Genomic DNA, 8,082 nt, shown 5'->3' on the forward strand with positions numbered 1-8,082 from the left:
TCAAAAATTGAAAAGAATAATTTAAAAATTAATTAAATATAATTCGAAAAGTAAAATCCAATTGAATGTAAATGTCTAGAATATGAGATTTCGTACTAGCAGGTACTAATTGTTTTTCAACTCGAACAAAAGTTACAAAATTACGACCTTCTTTGTTAAAATAAAGTTAGAAATTTCGTTATAAACTGATAATATCATTTAATGTCAACATTGATAAGATATTAGATGGCAAAAGTAATAAAAAAACAAATTTTTTATTTTAGTTAATATTGGAAGGCATATTCTGAATCTTTATGAGGTAGAATCGCCGATGTGGAATTTGCAGGAATTATCCAAGATTTTCCTTATGAGTAAAATAAATAAGGGCTAAATTTCTTATGGGCTAGATCATTTAGGAAGCATTTTATCATAGAGGAACAACTATCACATGTTTGCCATTATACTAATAATTAAGATTTCCTGATGAGGAAACTTGTAAACGTGATTGTGGCATCGCTAGGAATCGAACCATAAATATACTTAATTGTTAGATGGATACAAGGACATGTATAAGAAATATGACTTAATTCTTTCAAGTTTACCCTTGTTAACACTGCTTAAAAATTAGATACATATATACGTATTTGTTCATTTAACTAATATATGCAGAAATATTTGTATACCATTTCAAATCTGAAATTTATTTTAATTAACACGCTTATGTTAAGAGACATACAGGAAATGTTTAATCCTCGGAAGCTGAAAATTTGAGTAAATTGTCTTTATTCGCTGAAATGACTTCTTTTAGTAATAGATACTTTCACTAGAAAAATCTCTATTTATACTGATGAACTTGAAATTATTTTAGCGAAGACATTCAGAATGGCAGGTTATATATTCATGTATACAGGTACAGGAACGTCTGAAGTTCTAATTATTTTAAAGCTTAAGGCCTTAAGCAAATTTCACCAAACATTAGGATAATTGTATTAAATTGCATTTATAGTCAAATATTTATCTTTAAATTCCTTAAAGTTTGACTTTAAAATTATATCAGTTTCAAATCCCGTTTGCAGTCATTAAACTTCACATCAATAATTATCTGAGAACAGGGAATGCCTTCGGCTATTACGATGAAATACAAGAAATAATTAACTTACATTATTAAACTAGTTAATTTCATGCACAATAAGTGCGTTTAATTTTCTATCACTTTTTCAATGGCAATAATGTTAAAGTTAGTGAACAATTAAAGAGTAATTCCAGTGGAAAGGGAAACTCTATTCCCTAAAGAATTGCATGGAAAAAATTGGTATCCACATTTTGGGTGTTTGTATACCATAATGCTAATGATAATCAAATTATAGCTGCCGCAGAGGAGTTTTCCGACGAATCCGCCCCTCTTAGGCGCCTAGGATCGTCCTTCGGAACAAAGGCCAAGGAGGTACGTTGGCATTAGGTGGGCTGTAGTCTGATGGGAGAAGTTTTAGTGAGTAAGGATCTCACAGTACCAAAAACCTCCTGGTCTCTTATGAAAATTTCCTCTTCCTTGGATAAAACAAACAAAAAGATAATCCCATTATGTACTGAATTAGTTTATTACAGAAAATTATCAGTATCATCACTTGTTACAACAGACTTGCTTCAGCACATCGAACATTGGCCAGAGAGCTCCGGGCACTTCGGTAAGTGGCCGGCCAAAGTCGCATTCAGTTCCAGTACATCGGACATTGGCGACACGCCCCGGTCAATGTGCGAAATGGCCGGCCGATTCGGGAACTGGCTGAACTTCGGGCTTTAGCCGTAACATATATATATACATATGTATATATACATATATATATGCCGTATCAGTAGAAGCGACCAACAATCAACGATTTACAGATCGCGTATTTAAGAGCACAGTTTGAACCTTATGAAATTTAGGACAGATTAAAAATTTTAAACAAAACAACTAACAGTGTTAATATAATATTAAAAGCTACACAGGGATAAGTGACTAATAAAGGAGTGAAAAACGGAACATATAATACACATTCTATGTTGTTAAAAATGAAATGTGAATTTATATTTATTAACAACTATAAATTGGTCAATAAACTGAAAAAGATTTAAAATGCGCATATAACCTAGTAAACCTCAAGCACACAAGCAGTGTATCTCATCGTAGACTATAATATTGGATAATGTGATAGGAAAATTTATTATTATAATAATAATTTTAATAAAAGTCTAGATGGAGAATTGAAAAACTTGTTATAGATATAATTGGAAGGAGAACTTTAAAAAAGAAATCTCATCTCGTAAAAGTTTAAAAAAAACAGGGTTGCGCACGAAATGTCATACCATTTAATTACATTATCAAAATTTTAATATTATTTATTGAATGTAAAAAAACGAGAATTCGGGAGCTTTTGTTCATGAAAAATGCTTAGGAAAATTCGATATTGAATTCTAACTTACCTCGAAACAGCAGTTTGAAAAATGGCTGATAATGGCTTGTTATGTCTCAAACAGAACGTAGGAGTTATAACTTTTGTTGCAGAAACGAGATTGAGATAGAAACACAAAGGCATTTCCTTGTACACTTCGATACAAGATGAGATCCTTCAAACATACCCCATTTACATACTGTGTCAACATTTGGGACAGTGCGCAACAACTGTGCGCCCATCGAGTGTAAGCACATCTGAAAACGTTGAAGAAGTTCGCATGGCTTTGACACGAGTCCCAAAAAGCAGCACGGAGGATGGATCCCGGTCGTGTAATTGTATTGTGCAATTTCAGAAGTCGTGTGCCGGAGGGTTGTGATTAATGCAAAGGCTCACTTGCAAAAGGCTGTGAAGCAAAACGGCTGGCGCATTCTTCATTAAACTCACTTTCCATGCTCAAATAATTAACTACGCACTCATTGTATCTTGTGTAATATTATAGCTTACAAGTGCTTATATAGAGCTGAAGTGAAACTGTCAAATTAAAGTAAACAAGAACTATAATTAGAATATACGAACAATTTTCTAAGAGCTATTTTGAAAGTATGTTGTAGGATTTCGCAATAGAATGCAAGCCACAAGCATTATTTATCAGAATATATTGACATTTTGAAGCTTCAGACTCTTTCAGCTACAGAAAACGTTCGATTTAATTTGCTGATATTTAGATACAGTATTTTAAAGAATTACATACAGTTCTCTTATCTTATTTCATTGTTATCTCTTCAGTCTTCACAACTTAACGATGGTGCGTCTGAAAGTTCTCGGATTGTTTGGATTACTTGTCAGAAAATATTGCTGCAGTTTCAGGGTTCAACTCGTTCTGATCAGCAGTCTGAGACGACGATCAAAGGTATAAATATTCAGAAGTGTACAAAATCGTCTGTGTTAAGTGTGACTCCACATCGCAAGAATAGTTCTAAATGTATACGTTGTACTCTAAAAGTCTGCAAATAATTTCGTAAAGCTAATTTCTTTCAGTGTGGAGAACATTGTTAAAATAAATGATGATTCTCTGTATCTGACACCTCAAGAGATCAGTTCGCTGAATAAACATCTTTAACTTATCAAACTTTTAACTCTTTGGCTGCTTGAATTTTTGAGAATATTCATGAGCTGCTAATAAGGGGAACATTAAAATTCAAGATGAAAATTTATAAATTAGATGCCGGGAATTAAAGCTAAGAGTTCTCGTTTGAAAAGTAAATCTTGATCTAGCTTTGGGCCGATGGATCATATTTAGCCTAAATTAGAAAATAAAGAAAGTAACCCCCCCAAAAAAATATGAAAGTTATAAATCTCTGTTGTGAGTTTAAGTCTCACAATCTAATTTTACAATAATTGACGTATGAGAATACAAATAAAATGTTCACCTATTTTAATATTCTTTTATAAATTTTAAGGGAAGAAGAAACTGGTGTTGTGAAGTTAAGTTATTTAAAAATGGCATGCAATAACTACATGTTTTTTGAAGGTTATGTCTTAATAGTATTGATTAAATAAAAAAATAAATAAGCAAATTTAAATTTCATAAAATGGGACTGATAAAAATATTCATAATTTATATGAAGTTAGTGGAAAAGCTTTAATGATTTATAACTCTTTTTTTAGTTTAAAATAAAAATAGCAGTACACATTACGAATATATACAATAAGGATTGACATTGCCTGATAAATTTTAGATCCTTTATCTTAGTATTCTCTAATAAAATTCCGGGTTAAAGACAAATAATTTTGCTAAGAAGCTCTATGGAAAATTGAATATGTTGATTTTGCTTTCTTTGAGATTGCCTGTTATTTTCTAAATTGAAAAAGAAAATAAAGAAATTTAAATTTCATAATTGAAAAAAATTCTAATGAACCGTCATAACGTCTGCAATTTCAATTAGGAATTTGACTAGAGTTTATAAATTAATTACTTTATTCACACTGTAAGTTATGAACAATTTTCGGCTTCTTTTAGAAGATTTTCCAATTAATCTTTTAAAATTTATGCAGTAAACTTGGTTTTCAATTAAAGTTTTTCGGATAATTTTATTTTTGTCTGACCGTCTTGATGAAAATGAGGAAGTTACGTTTTTGCTAGAAATTAATAATGAGATTAATATTTATGAATCATCTTTTAGGAATTAATTAACTTTACTGTCGATACATTTTTACGAAACATTTCTTTATGTTTGAACTTCATATGAAGAATATTTAACACATTTCGTATAACTAATATTTAACACAAGTCACATTCAGTCCTGAGTACTGCGCCTATGCATAATATTGTATGAACTACGTATATATGATGACTCCAGATATGTATACTATGTATTCATATTCACTGTCAATGTTCAACTGCACTTATTATTGAAACTACTGACATTAACATTCTTCCATTTATTCCAGGATTGACTTTATTTTTATCGGAATTTCACAACATGCCAAATATGAGCTATCAGCATAAATCAAGATTTCAGAAAATGGAAAGAAAACGCAGAATGAGAAAAAAGGTTATAGATATTTCGCCATCAATAAAGTTTTATGTAATTGTTTTATTTATTTATTCCTTTGTTGTTGTGTATACGTATCCTTTTTATTTAACCATTAATTGTTAGTAATTTGTCACAATCCCTTTCAATTGCCTCTTTGACATTTGACACTTGGATTATATATGTTGTTAAGTAAAGTTAATTAAAAGTGGCAAGCAATAACTACATGTTTCTTGGCGGTTAGTGTTCTAATATTATTGATTAAATTGTAAGGTATTTCTTCCGTCTTCTTAGCCTGCCTTCGTATTATAGTGGTCTGCACTCTAGGCGCATGTTCCAGAGGTCCGGGTTTCGATTGCCGGCTAGGACGTTGCTCATTTGTCATCTCTCCTGCTTCGAAATAACCTAATGTCTGTACAAAATAAATAAAGAAAGAAATCTGAAACAGAGGAAAAAAATCTGAAAGGTTTCAGATTTTTAATTACGTCCAAAAGGGCGTTTTTTTAACGTTTTGTATGTTACCTTTATTTATTAAATATCATGTTCTTTGCACTTAAACCATAAAACAGTTCAATAGCAATGTCACAAAATAATTTTAAAATGAGCATATCTTTAAAATTTTCGATACACAGTTCCGCGTGCTAGAGATAAAAAGATTTTTTTCCCGTAGAGTGTTGTTATTGCTCGCTTTGAAATCCTTGAGTTTGTATATCAAAAATTAGTTAAAGGTTTACAAAATATGAAATCGATAATAAAAAAAATTCCAAATTTCAAATTTGGTCTTCCACATGACCATATTCGTAGGAGGATTACGTTATTCAAAATTCGATGGCTCTAGGTACCGTAGTTTTATCACAATGCGAGAAATATACATACATTTATGCAGATTTTTCATTATTTAATTTCTTCAAATATAATGCAGGACTCTACTATTTGGTGGCAACAGTTTGAAAAGTGAAACGGACATTTATAGTGATTCAACGCAAAATCGCAAAACGAAAACAATAGTCCTTCAGGGACAAAGACCCTTTGAATTAATAAACAAATTTAAATTTCGTAAATTGGGGCTGATAAAACTATTCATAATTTACATCAGTTATGTGTTCAAAGCTCTCGGATTACATATGCTTACGGCACTTGGATTACATATGTTCTAGGTATGTGCATCCAAATTCTTTGTTACATTTATAATATTAAAGCTTTTCGGCTGATGTGCTAGTGCTTCAGTGGATCGGCCACCCTACTGTTGGCGAAAAGACAAATCAGCAGTTAGTTTAAAAACGAAAAGTTTTGAAAACACTTTTCTTGCCGGTCTCCAGCCCCGATATTCAGGTAATTATTTTGCATAAACAATTAGTCTCTTAGAAAATAAATAATACCATACATAATTACTTTCCAAATATGAAACTATAATATTAATTCTACATTTAGTTCCTTTCTGTGTTAAATGACTTTCATTGTCTAAAAAGAGAAAAATGAAAAAGCTCTTCTTAAAAGGTTAAAGCTCTCCGTGAAAGGAAAAACCTCTTCGTATTTTAGAAGAATTACTAATTCTTATTTGAAAAGATTATTAGTAATATCTTCCCGACAAGGGCGCTGGTAATTCTCTCTGTTTTAAATAACTATGAGAATTACCAGCGCCCTTGTCGGGACTCGAACTCTGAACCTTTACCAGCTGGACATGTTCCGCAATTACACAGCAAAAATACAGTGTAGGCAAGGAGAAAGTTTCTTACATTATCTCCAACTTAAAATGTAATTTTCCCGTTCACCAGTTCCTGGTGGTGATGAATCATTGCTCACCTACTCAACTCGGTCGCCATTTTAGAGCTTATTCGGAACTTTTGGAGAGGGAAGCAAAATATAACGAGCTAGGCCTTCGCCGACATTCAGAATCCAGATTTTCTGACTGTTATCTGGGCGTGCTTTCCAACAACACCGTAGAAGTTTACAGTACGGAAGGAAATAATTTCCTTTAATTTTCACCGTAAGCAAAATATTCCTGAAGGGAAATTAGTATACCTGGTCACCGCAATTATTATATCAAGTTTTCTCTGTACTTCTGGTCAGATGCTTAGCAGTTTCGTAGCAATTCAACATCTGTTGCGTAGATGCAGGAGTTGAAGATTCCTATCCTGAAATGTAGAATCAAAACGTATGACGATTTTTGAATTTGTTTTCTCCCTTGTCCGCAACTCTCGGATATATTTCCTTGTTTGTCCATTTCAGTGTCACTTCTATATAAAACTGGAATAAAAATGTCTGGTATAAAGTAATGCGAAACCTCTAAACAGAAGACCCGTCATTGTAGACCCGCTGGAATTTTGAAAAGTACATTTTCTTCAATTTTTTAATAAATATTTCGGCTAAACAGGATAGGAAGAAAGCTTTAAAGATATTACTAATAAACTTTTCAAATAAAAATTAGTAATTCTTCTAAAATACGAAGAGCTTTTTCCTTTCACGGAGAGCTTTAACCTTTTAAGAACCTAATGACTGCCTTCTTAATGTTATAAACATGCCTTCTAAATGTAATAAATATTCATTTAATTTAAGATGAAATCAGCAATTTGTGTAAAACATGTAATACATGTAAAGATAAATTGCTGCCCTTTAAAGAGAGGAAGAAATGGAGAATTAGGCATAATAGAAAGAAATTTTATTATATAAACTGACAAGGATCAATTATAATAGAAATGAAGAATTATAATTAGAAAGACGACGTATTCGCTCGCATTCGTGGAAATCGAACAACTGCATATTACTTTTATTTGTAGCTATAATAGAAATGAAAAATTATAGTGGGAACACGTCGAATGATAATACAAAAGGAGAATTACAACAAAAATGAAGACTTATAATAAAAACAGGGAATTTTAGTGAAAACAATAATTATAACAGAATTACAACAAAAATGAAGATTTGTAATAAAAACTGGGAATTTTAATGAAAAAATAATTATAACAGAATTATAATAAAAATGGAGCGTATTTCCCATATTTGTATGTGATCGTGTAATGAGTATTACTTGTTTACTAATGTTAATAATGTTATTAATGGAATAATAATGTTTATGTTTTACTATTATTTAGTGCGCAGTTTTGAATCTATTTAATACGAAAAGAATTTAAATA

General features: G+C 31.2%; 1 long non-coding RNA gene across 2 annotated transcripts in view; it reads left to right on the plus strand.

Moving 5' to 3' along the window:
• Nucleotides 1-4,993, plus strand: part of LOC146995133 (uncharacterized) — a 156,616-nt gene extending 151,623 nt beyond the window's left edge. For both annotated transcript variants that reach the window (XR_015043705.1, XR_015043706.1), the window contains exon 3: nt 4,866-4,993. This is a non-coding gene — a long non-coding RNA (uncharacterized LOC146995133). The remainder of the gene's footprint in view (nt 1-4,865) is intronic.
• The last annotated feature ends 3,089 nt before the right edge of the window (nt 4,994-8,082 follow it).

The sequence above is a fragment of the Stegodyphus dumicola genome, chromosome 10, assembly GCF_044657685.1.
Source record: "Stegodyphus dumicola isolate Sdum_Otavi_A_Nest chromosome 10, ASM4465768v1".
NCBI lineage: Eukaryota > Metazoa > Arthropoda > Arachnida > Araneae > Eresidae > Stegodyphus > Stegodyphus dumicola.